The 10,244-nt window shown below is 44.7% G+C and overlaps 1 long non-coding RNA gene across 3 annotated transcripts; it reads left to right on the plus strand.

The window, feature by feature from the left end:
- Positions 1–5,134: 5,134 nt before the first annotated feature.
- Positions 5,135–9,019, plus strand: LOC120583844 (uncharacterized). 3 transcript variants are annotated; one of them, XR_005647882.1, is made up of 3 exons: positions 5,135–5,254; positions 7,108–7,264; positions 7,632–9,019. It is a non-coding gene; the product is annotated as an uncharacterized LOC120583844 (long non-coding RNA). The 3 variants fall into 3 exon arrangements; XR_005647881.1 differs by having other exon boundaries at positions 7,108–7,226; XR_005647880.1 differs by lacking the exon at positions 7,108–7,264.
- The last annotated feature ends 1,225 nt before the right edge of the window (positions 9,020–10,244 follow it).

Here is a 10,244-nt window from a genome sequence, read left to right on the forward strand (position 1 = left end):
AATTCACTGGATTCCTTGGGCATTCCAGAAGGAAGGACCATCAGTGCCAATCACTGAGGTGGGTGCATGCCTGGCATGCTTGAGGTACAACAAGGAGGCCAGTATTACACAGCTCATAAAAGGTGAAGCTGAGATTTAAACGCAAGTTAGCTGACTCATGGGCTCCTTAAATCACTGTCTCTGATATAAATTATTTTTTAAAAATGCAAATAATTGCTAAATGCCAAGTAAAAGCAATGTTTCTAAACTAAATAAAGAATAGCAGAATAAGAATAAGAGAACAACGATACAAAATCCTATATGGTGGTTCAACTGAATAAATTAATAGAATAAAATTAATTTATTTAAGAAAAGAGAAGATCCTGAAGGCCTGGGTCAACCTAATCTTTCAGTGCATAAATCAGTGGAGAGGTCTAAGCATAATATATAAAAGAAGTAAGGAGGTGGATTCTAGTTGGGTGAAAGGAAGCTTAGGTCTCCCTAGAGTTAATATCATCATCAGGCATCATTCACAGACTCATTAGTTCCTCATTAACATTAAAACTTCTTTTGCCAAAGTATAAAAAGTATGCAAGTTTTTATTTTCTTTTTAAATTAAATTTATTGGGGTTACATTGGTTAATAAAGTTATACAGGTTTCAAGTATACAATTCAATAATATAACACTTGTATATTGCATTATGTGTTCACCAACCAGTCAAATCTCCTCCCATCATCATATATTTAACCTCTTATACCCTTATCTATTTTCTTCCCTCCTCTCTTTCTCCCTGGTAACCACTAAACTATTGTCTGTGTCTATGAGTTTTTGTTTGTTTGTCGTGTTCATTTGTTGCTTTCAGTTTTATATCCCATATATAAGTGAAGTCATATGGTTCTCACCATTTTCTGTCTGGCTTATTTTGCTTAGCATGATAATCTCAAGATCCATCCATGTTGTCACAAATGGCAGCATTTCATCTTTTCTTGAGTAGTATTCCATTGTATAGATGGACTACATCTTCTTTATCCAATCATCTATAGAAGAGCACTTTGGTTGTTTCCTTGTCTTGGCTACTGTGAAAAATGCATGACCCTCATTGCTCAGTTCTCTGAACCCTTATCACCAAAAATATTCCTTCTGACATTTTTAGTGAACACTATCATTAACAAAAATTTGTCAGGAATGGTCTCTAAGGAAGAAAACATTATGTAGAAGGAAAATCTACAGAGGCCAAGGACATAATTTGTAAAATGCACACCTTTAGTGCAATGAGAAGCGTGGACTGTACAAGAATCAGTAATATCCGTAGAAGAGTAAGTGAAAATGCACCTGCATACAAGCCACACCTTGAATGTGTAAAGATTTATGGTAGGTTGGTGCTTGATTTCATTTAATAAGTGGTTTTCATTTTACTTTCATTTACTATAATTGATGTTTGCCAAATGCTTAGGGGTCTGGACCTTAATTATTTGGTTCATTTTCAGATTCAACTCATACTTAATAAAACATCTGTTATATTCCAAGCACTTTTGCATACCTTCTAAATAGTCTCCTAAAACCCTGTTTCATTTGAAATGATGCCTAAACTTTATATTATTCAATTCCTTTGTGTGTATACTACTTTTCCACCTACCATCTCCATGAAGATAAGGACCTACTAAAACCACATTGAGCTGAACATGAACTCAAGGCACCATCTCTTCTCCCTAATTGCCTTTTCCCACAAATTGTCATTTTACTCATAAATGGCTTTCTAGAATTCTTACTTCTTCTCTAATTATTAAATAGATTTATAGATCGAAATGAGAAAGTTCAAGATGACACTGGGCAAACCACTGTTGTAATTACTTTTACCTTGGAAGTCATTTAATCAAAGGACTAATAATTAAATGTGCACCAGCACCAGCAACTGTATCAAACAATAGGGAAGATCTATATATTCTATACTGGCTTCTCTCTTTTTGGGAAAAACAGAAATACCAATATTGCTTAAGGCATATATAAATATTTTTAATTTGCACAACTTTAAGAATTTCGAGCTTCTCTAAGAAAAAGGTGGAGAACCAATAATTTGACTGTAGTTACCTCAATGTGCTACAAGGGAACTCTTTGGAAGAAAAATTTTTTTTTCTTCTTTGAAAATGTAATACTCTTCATGCATTTAGTATTTCAGTGTAAAGCATCTTTAACATTTTTTAAAAATTTATTTGGCCAAGAAGTTAAGGTCCAAGGAGGTTCATTGGAGATTTTAGTTCCCAGTAGAAACAGATGAGGTATTATAATTTTGAGTTCTTAATTCTTAGTATTGGGCAAAAGCTGCAGCATTTAATTTGCTTTTTAAATCAGACAGAAAATCCTCTGTCATCTTCTCTCTTTCAGCTACCAAAAGACACCAATAGAAATTTCTTCCCTAATCTGAGTATATTCTCTGAGTACTAAAAGAATAGTTTTCCAGGAACTTGGAAGAATATCTACCCATTTGAGATGAAAGCTCTGTTTTATTCTGGGCTTGATGCTTATTCAATTTCAAGTGAATTGAAGGTCACAATTAATTAAAAGCTAAATATCTCCTTCCTGTTTAGTCATTCTGTGCTCACCATCTGTGGGTCCCAGGTCTGGCTGTGATCCAGGCTTGCAACTAGGGATAGAACTCTGGATTTAAAATGTTACATTAATGTAATAAGGCGCCTGAGCCTGACTTATGCAAGTATGACTCAGCTCATTGTTTGTTACACATGTGTGGCAGAATACCACTATTGTTCTCTCATATATATAAAGCCTATGCGGTCCCCTAGTGCAGAAACCCGCGCTCCCTGCCATAAAGTTGGTGCCTGCCGTTTCATTCTTATGTCGGCTCCTCGTGCTGACCTTCAACTGGGCGTCTCACTACTGAAGCCTTCCCTTCTTGATCAGCTCAGCATTGACACTTGGCGTAGCCGGCAGGATGAGGTGAGTACAGTCCCCAGCGTTCCGGACGGTCCCGGGTGAAGGATATCCGGGTAGAGGATACCCCCTACCTCCTAGTGGTATCCCATGGCTGAGTATCTGGCTACGTGGATGTCCCCGGAGGATTGGGATGGAGCAAGGCTGTGTCCAGAGGACATCCGGAAAGCCCTAGAGTTACGGGAGCTGAATGTCCCGATCACTCACCAGGAGGCAGCGGGTCAGGTGACCTGGATGTTCCTGGTGGTTCTGCGGCAGGCCAACCTTGAGGTTCAGGACCAGTCTCAGTGGGTGTAACAATTGCAACGACAGAAAGAAACACTAGAAAGGCGGCTGGCTGCTGCTGAATGCATGCTGCAGGGCCCTGACAGTTCGCTGCCATCGTCCAGGTCTGGGAGCCCACCAGCCATACCAGGGCAGGTGCAGCCCATGATACGACAGCAGGTTGAAGTAGAGCAGACATTGTGGCAGGGGGCGGGGGGAGCTGGCGGCATTCCCCAGGCTAAAAAGCATACCACCTTGATCCAGTACACCCCCGCCGAACTCCAGGACCTGATAAAACAGGTACGGCAGAGAGCCAGAAGGTGGTTCGGGGTGGCTGCTGCAGCTGTGGGATGACAAGGCTGAAGGGACTGAATTATCTCCAGAAGAGTTGGCTCAACTGGCCTCCGTAATGGTGATACCGTCCCTCAGGCAGCGCCTCCAGAATGAGGCACCCATGGCGCAGGGTGCAGGCAATCACTCTCTCATTAATTGGCTCATGTCTGCTGCACTGACAGTGTGGGCCGACCCTGGGGAGCTGCCAGAGACAGTGAGCAGATGGACCACGTGCTTAGATCTGGTCCAGATAATTCGGGAAATGGACATGCGACAGATAATGTTTCGTGCCCAGTACACTAGCCCCAATGAGGAGGTATTTACAATCCATATGAAGGACTTGATCTTGACCTCTGGCCCGGCTAGTACCTTTGGCACCATGGTAGCACTGCTGGCCCCTTATGTGGATAGACAGATCCACGAGGTAACGTCTGCCACAGCAATGTTGGGGGATGTGGAAGTGAAACGCAAGAAGCATTCCACTCAAGTGCGTGCTGTGCCACCCCCTGCACTCCCAAACCAGCTAGTGCAAGGATGGAAGCATGGCCGAAAAGAGGGGCTGGGGCAGCGCCCAGCCCAATCAGCTGTGAAAGTGAGCTGCTGGCGAATGTGGTTGGATCCCCTCGCAGTAGGGGTCACACAGAAAAGATCAAGCAGCAACCTAACGAAGTGCTGTTGGTGCTGTGGAATCAGCTGCGTCCTAACCAGCAGTTCACTCCTATTCCTGGGAAAGCCACAATCCATGAAGTGTAGCTGGCCAATTATCTCCCTGATTAGGGATTCTGCTGGGACACTCAGTTGGCTGGGGAGCCTATTGACCAGAGGCCGTGTGTGGAACTGACTATACATTGGTTCCCCCACAATGTGCAAAGGGTATTAGCCCTCTTAGACACTAGTGCTGACAGCACCCTGCTCTATGGGAATCCAGACAAGTTTTCCGGGCCCACTGCAACCATAGAAGGTTATGGGAGTCAAATCATTTGCGTGCGGCAGGTCTCTATGATATTGGGTATTGGCAGATTGCCTCCTTGGACATACCAAGTGTACATATCCCCTCATACAGGAGTACATTTTGGAGATCGATGTTTTGTGAGGCTTGACTGTGAATACCACTGCTGGTGAATTTCGCCTTAGTATCTGGGTAGTGAAAACTATTTTTCCGGGACGTCAACATCATGCCCTGTTGGTGTTGCCCCAGGCTACCCAGGTAGTGAATACAAAGCAGTACTGCCTGCCAGGTGGCCATGAGGAAATAGGACGCACCATTCTGAAGCTGGAAGAGGCCGGTGTCATTTGTCCTACTCATAGCCCATACAACTCCCCTGTGTGGCCAGTGAAGAAGCCTAATGGCTCCTGGCACATGACAGTTGACTATTGGGAGCTGAATAAGGTTACATGACCCCTGCATGCAGCCATACTGAATGTCATGGACATCATGGACCGGTTATCACATGAACTTAGATGATACTATTATGTGGTAGACTTGGCAAATGCCTTTTTCTCTAGCCCTACACTGTGCCATGGTCTCATGGCTTAGGAGTTTGCCACATGGAAATGACTGCCTGTAGTGTACTTATATTATATATAATGCTAACCTCTGATTCTCTTGCGGGACTGGAAGCAGTGACAACCAGCTTGCAAGGGGCTCTTGCCAACTGGGATTGGGCAGTCAACAAGGACAAGGTCCAGGGACCTGGCTTATCTGTCATTTCTTGGGATTTTTCTGGTCAGGTAAGACAAAAGTAATGCCAGAGGCAGTGATTGATAAGATACAGGCATATCCCAGACCTGACACTGTGAAGCAACTCCAAACTTATTTGCGACTGCTGGGTTTTTGATCCCTGAACTGTTTAATGCCACAGGATGCCCAATGGGATTGGACCTCTGAGATAGAAGAGGTCTTTAAGGCTGGCTACAGAGTACGCTGTAGCACAAGCCCAAACTCTACATGTAGTAGATCCAGCCCTTCTATTCCTGCTTATGGTGCAGGTAGATGATGCAAGGTTTGGATGGGACTTATGGCAGAAGCACGGTTCCTGGAAGGTACCAATAGGCTTCTGGTCCCAATTGTGGAAAAGTGCAGAAGCGCAGTGTTTTTTCGAAAAGCGTGGGAGTGTGGTCTCTTGTTAAAGAGATAACTGGCTGCCATTATGCAACCCTGCTGGGTCAGTGAGGCCACCACTGGACATAATCCCGAAACCTGTGGAGGGATGGCTGCGGCCTCAAGGAAGATTCCTTGTATGAGAATTGCACAGATCCCTACACTATCCAAGTGGAGGAATGTGGAACAGTGGGCACAGTTCTCTGCAAGCCCCTGTCAGGTCAACTGCACCTCTTATTGGGACAAGTGCAATTCTAAGCAGAGCTCCTGGAGGAGCCTGCTGAAGTGGGAGATATACCGAGTCCCTATGTAGAGGGTCGGACTCCCATCCCTGAGGATGCAACTGCACCCACTACGGGGACGAGTGCAGTTCCAAGCAGAACTCCTGGTGGAATCTGCTGAGAGGAGGGACGTATTGAGTCCCTATGTAGAGGGTCGGGCTCCCATCCTGAAAATGCTCAGTATACAGACAGCTTATGCCACGGGCAACCCCCGACATGGGCTACTGTGGCATTAAAGCCGTCCACAGAAACCTTTTGGTATGAGACTGGTGCTGGGCAGTCCAGCCAATGGGCAGAGCTTCGCACTGCCTGGTTGGCACTCATGAATGAAATTGGCACAGTGCACATCTGCACTGACAGCTGGGCTGTGTATTGAGGTCTAACTCTGTGGCTGCCCCAGTGGGCTTCCCAGGAGTGGATGATAGGCCACTGCCAGGATTTGTGAGAAAACCTCTGGAAGCGGGATCTTCAACAGGGGGCCACTGTATAGTATGCCCCCCGCCATCAGCTGTTACAGGCCCAGGACAATGGTGTAGCCGATGCTCTGGCATAAGTTCACTCCATCCGTGTACCACCAGTTCCTGCGGACATTGGCCCCTGGCTCCACCAAAAACTGGGGCACGTAAGGCCCATGTATGAAACAGGCAGCAAAGTGATGGGGGCTATCGTTGACCCAGGCACAAGCACAAGTTCCAGTGTCACAATGCCCCTGGTGTGCTGAGCAGGACCCAGAGAGACGGTGAGTAAAGAGCACCCTGGGAGTGCCCCGCGAGACTAAGCCACTCCAGGAATGACAAGTGGAGTACACAGGGCCTTTGCCCACAGACCGGGGACACCACTATGTGTTCATAGGTGTGGACATGGCTACCGGTCTAGGGTTTGCATGGCCGGTGACAGCTGCTGATCAACGCCATGCTATGACCACTTTGGAGCATCTTGCGGCAGCCTAGCCCAGTCCTTATTAATCTCCAGTGACAGAGGCACTCATTTTACTGGACAGGAGATGCAGACCTGGGCCTGCACAGCAGTTACATGTTCCTTATCACCCACAGCCAGCTGGAACGGTAGAGCGATTCAAGGGTTGTTGAAGGATAAACTGCACCTTGGGTCCGGGCTGGTGCCGTTGGTATACTAACCTCCCACAGGCTATAACGCCTTCTGAATGAGCAGCCCTGGAGAACGAGGTTGTCTCCCCTTGACAGGATTGTAGCTGGCTTGCTGCGGGCTATCAAAGTGTGCCCAGGCACCACTGCTAAACATTTCTTGTCTGGAGCCTACCAGGGAGCTTTGCTCCTGTCATCCCCAGAACCTTTCGCAGCAGGTAAACAGGCCACCTGGTCATGGCCCTGGACTATACAGGTAACACAAGAGCCGTGGGTGGCCTTGGTGGAGCCCTGGGGACGGGACTTATGCAATGGGTTGCAGGTAGAGGCCTGGATTTGCATTTGGCCCACGCCCTTATGAGTGTCACTCTCAATAATGGCAGGGGGTTCATTGTTAACAAGGAGTTTTGTCCTTAGCCTCTGACCCATTCCTCTCCATACTGTGACACCAGTGGAGACACCCTAGCCCGTTACTCTTGGAGAAACTGTCTGGTACCACAGGCCAGGGGCAGCTCCTCTCCCAGTCACTCTTCTATCTCAAGGTGGGCAGGTGGCCTGTGTCCCCCTGGAAGGATGGGACTTGCCCCTAATGGTCCCTTTGTCTGCTCTATCCTATCGCCCAGGCTGACAATAAGGAACAGTGCCATGTCCTGGGCTCACATGTTTGCTGCTGTCCACAATGTTTCCCGCTGCTGAGTGTGTACTGAACTACCAGTGGAAGTGGCCAAGGGACTGCCATGGCACATTACTCTGGCTACAGTTGAGAACTGGATGTGGCTGCGCACCTGGAACACCACACCTGAATGGGACCAGCGATGGCGGGCCGTAGAAGCGCTGCTCCACCACGATCATCGCAACTCCCCACCTCTCACGAGCTATGCCATTTCCAGTGGGTGGGGATGGCTGGTGGGAGAACATGTAGAATTGCAGGAGCGGGGCCCCCACTGCATAGAGCAAAATCTGTGCCCAACTCTATCATGGGGTGGCTACCCCCCAAGCTGTGTGCTAACACAACCCTTGCTAATATTTCCAAGGTCTGGTGGGATAGGTGATGTTATGTTGGTATAGCCTACCGACTGGCTACCTGCAGGGTATCTCTGGGTCTGCAGGCACTATGGCTGGCCCTATTTGCCCGCTGATTGGACCGGCTATTGTACCTGGTGAAGTGCCTATTTAGCTGGACGCATATTATCTACCTTGCCCCAATTGCCTTGTAATTGGGATCCCATATATCACCGCTGGCACTTGGAGAAATGGGCAGCATGGTGATTCTACCCCCTGGTGTTATTCATTCCAGGGGTGGGATCCATAGATGTAGAATTGCGGGTAGAAGCTTTAGCCCAGCATAATGCACAGGCATTGAATACTACGTCAGGCTATAACTCTTTTAATGGATGAAACCACCTAAATGCAGAAAGTAGTTTTGCAAAACCACATGGCTCTTGACCTTCTAACGGCTCCCCAGAATGACACCTGTGCCTACTCCATGTAGAATACTGCATCTACATTCCTGATCATGCCAAACAGGCACAGGTAGCTCTCCAGGAAATAGATGCTGAAGTCCAAGCCATCCATGGGAGAAGACCTGGGAGAAGACCTCTTGACAACTTGGTGGAATTCCTTGGGGTCCTCCAGGCAGTAGACAGTAGCCGTCCTAGCCCTTGTAGCCTGTAGCCTGGTAGTATTTTGTTGTTCTTTAGATCATTGTTGTGGATTGTGGGGCCAAGGTAGTGCCATTCAAGCCAGATCTCGTGCCACAACCCTGTAGGGGTGGAGCATGGGTTCCAGGTCTGGCTATGATCCAGGGATAGAACTCCGGATTTAAAATGTTACATTAATGTAGTAGGGTGCCTGTGCCTAACTTATGCAAGTATGACTCAGCTTATTGTTTATTATGCATGTGTAGCAGAATGCCACTATTGTTCTCTGATATATGTAAAGCCCATGCGGTCCCCTAGTCCAGAAGTGCACGCTCCCCACAATAAAGTTAGTGCCTGCCGTTTCATCCTCATGTTGGCTCCTTGTGCATTCTTTCAACTGGGCATCTCACCACCAAAGCCTTTCCCTCTTATCAGCTCGGCGCTGACACCATCAAATAAAATCAAATCCTACTTGGTCATTGTTTCATGTAGAAGAGGATCCCAAGAATGTATAAACAAGAACCTGCTTAGAAATATCACCCAAACTGATAGAGCTGAAAGGGAAGTTAGAAGACATCCAACACAAAAATATACTTTGATGAACTTATCAGTGAACTAATATGAATGAGGAAATGTTCATTGATTTAAAGTTACATCAATTAAAATCGTTCTAACAAAACAAAAAGATTACAGTCTTAGAAGAATAGATATAGGTGGGCAGAAAAACTACTTGAAAAAATAATGATTGAGAATTTTTCAAAAATAATAAAAGAAATCAAATTACATATTCAAAAAGTGCAAAGAACTCTAAGCACAAAATATCAAAAGCAGAAATTCATTTTTAATAAAGTAAAAAATAAAAAGAACAGATACATTATAGTCAAATAACTTAAAACAAATGATTAAATCTTAAAAACAGCCTAAATAAAATGATGTATTAAGTACATAGAAACAAAGATAAGAATTACAGCAGACTTCTTATCAAATATATGCTGCTAGAAAACAACGAAGTGACATCTTTAGGCTACAAGAAATGTTAAAGGAAGTTTGTTAGGCAGGAGTATAATAACTACATGGAAAATGATTGAAATGAAAAATACTAGAAAAAACATAAGTAAAGTAAATATAAAATGTTTTAAAATAATTAATCTCACTTTAAAAGATAACTGTCTAAAGCAAAAATAGGAATAATTTACTGTGGGGATTTTAGCATAAAGTATAGTGTATAACAGCAATAACACAAAGAATGGAAGAAGGAACTGGAATTATATTTTTATAAAAATCTTACATATATGTTAAGTGGTATAGCATTATTAGAAAGCAGAGTGTGAAACATAAAAATGCATATTGTAAAGCCTAGATAGCCACTAATTTTTTAATTAAAAAGGTTAAACAAAATCCAATAGTGAAATAAAAATTAATCATAAAAGGTACTCAATTAATCCAAAAGAAGGCAGATAAAGAGGGCATATAAATAGTAGAGACAAAAAACAACCAGCAAGTGGATAGATTTAAAACCAATCATATCAATAATTAGAGTACATGAAAAATAATCTAAACATCTCAATTAAAAAGAAAGATAAACATTGTCACATT

The sequence above is a fragment of the Pteropus medius genome, unplaced genomic scaffold, assembly GCF_902729225.1.
Source record: "Pteropus medius unplaced genomic scaffold, Ma_sr-lr_union100, whole genome shotgun sequence".
NCBI classification, from domain to species: Eukaryota; Metazoa; Chordata; class Mammalia; order Chiroptera; family Pteropodidae; genus Pteropus; species Pteropus medius.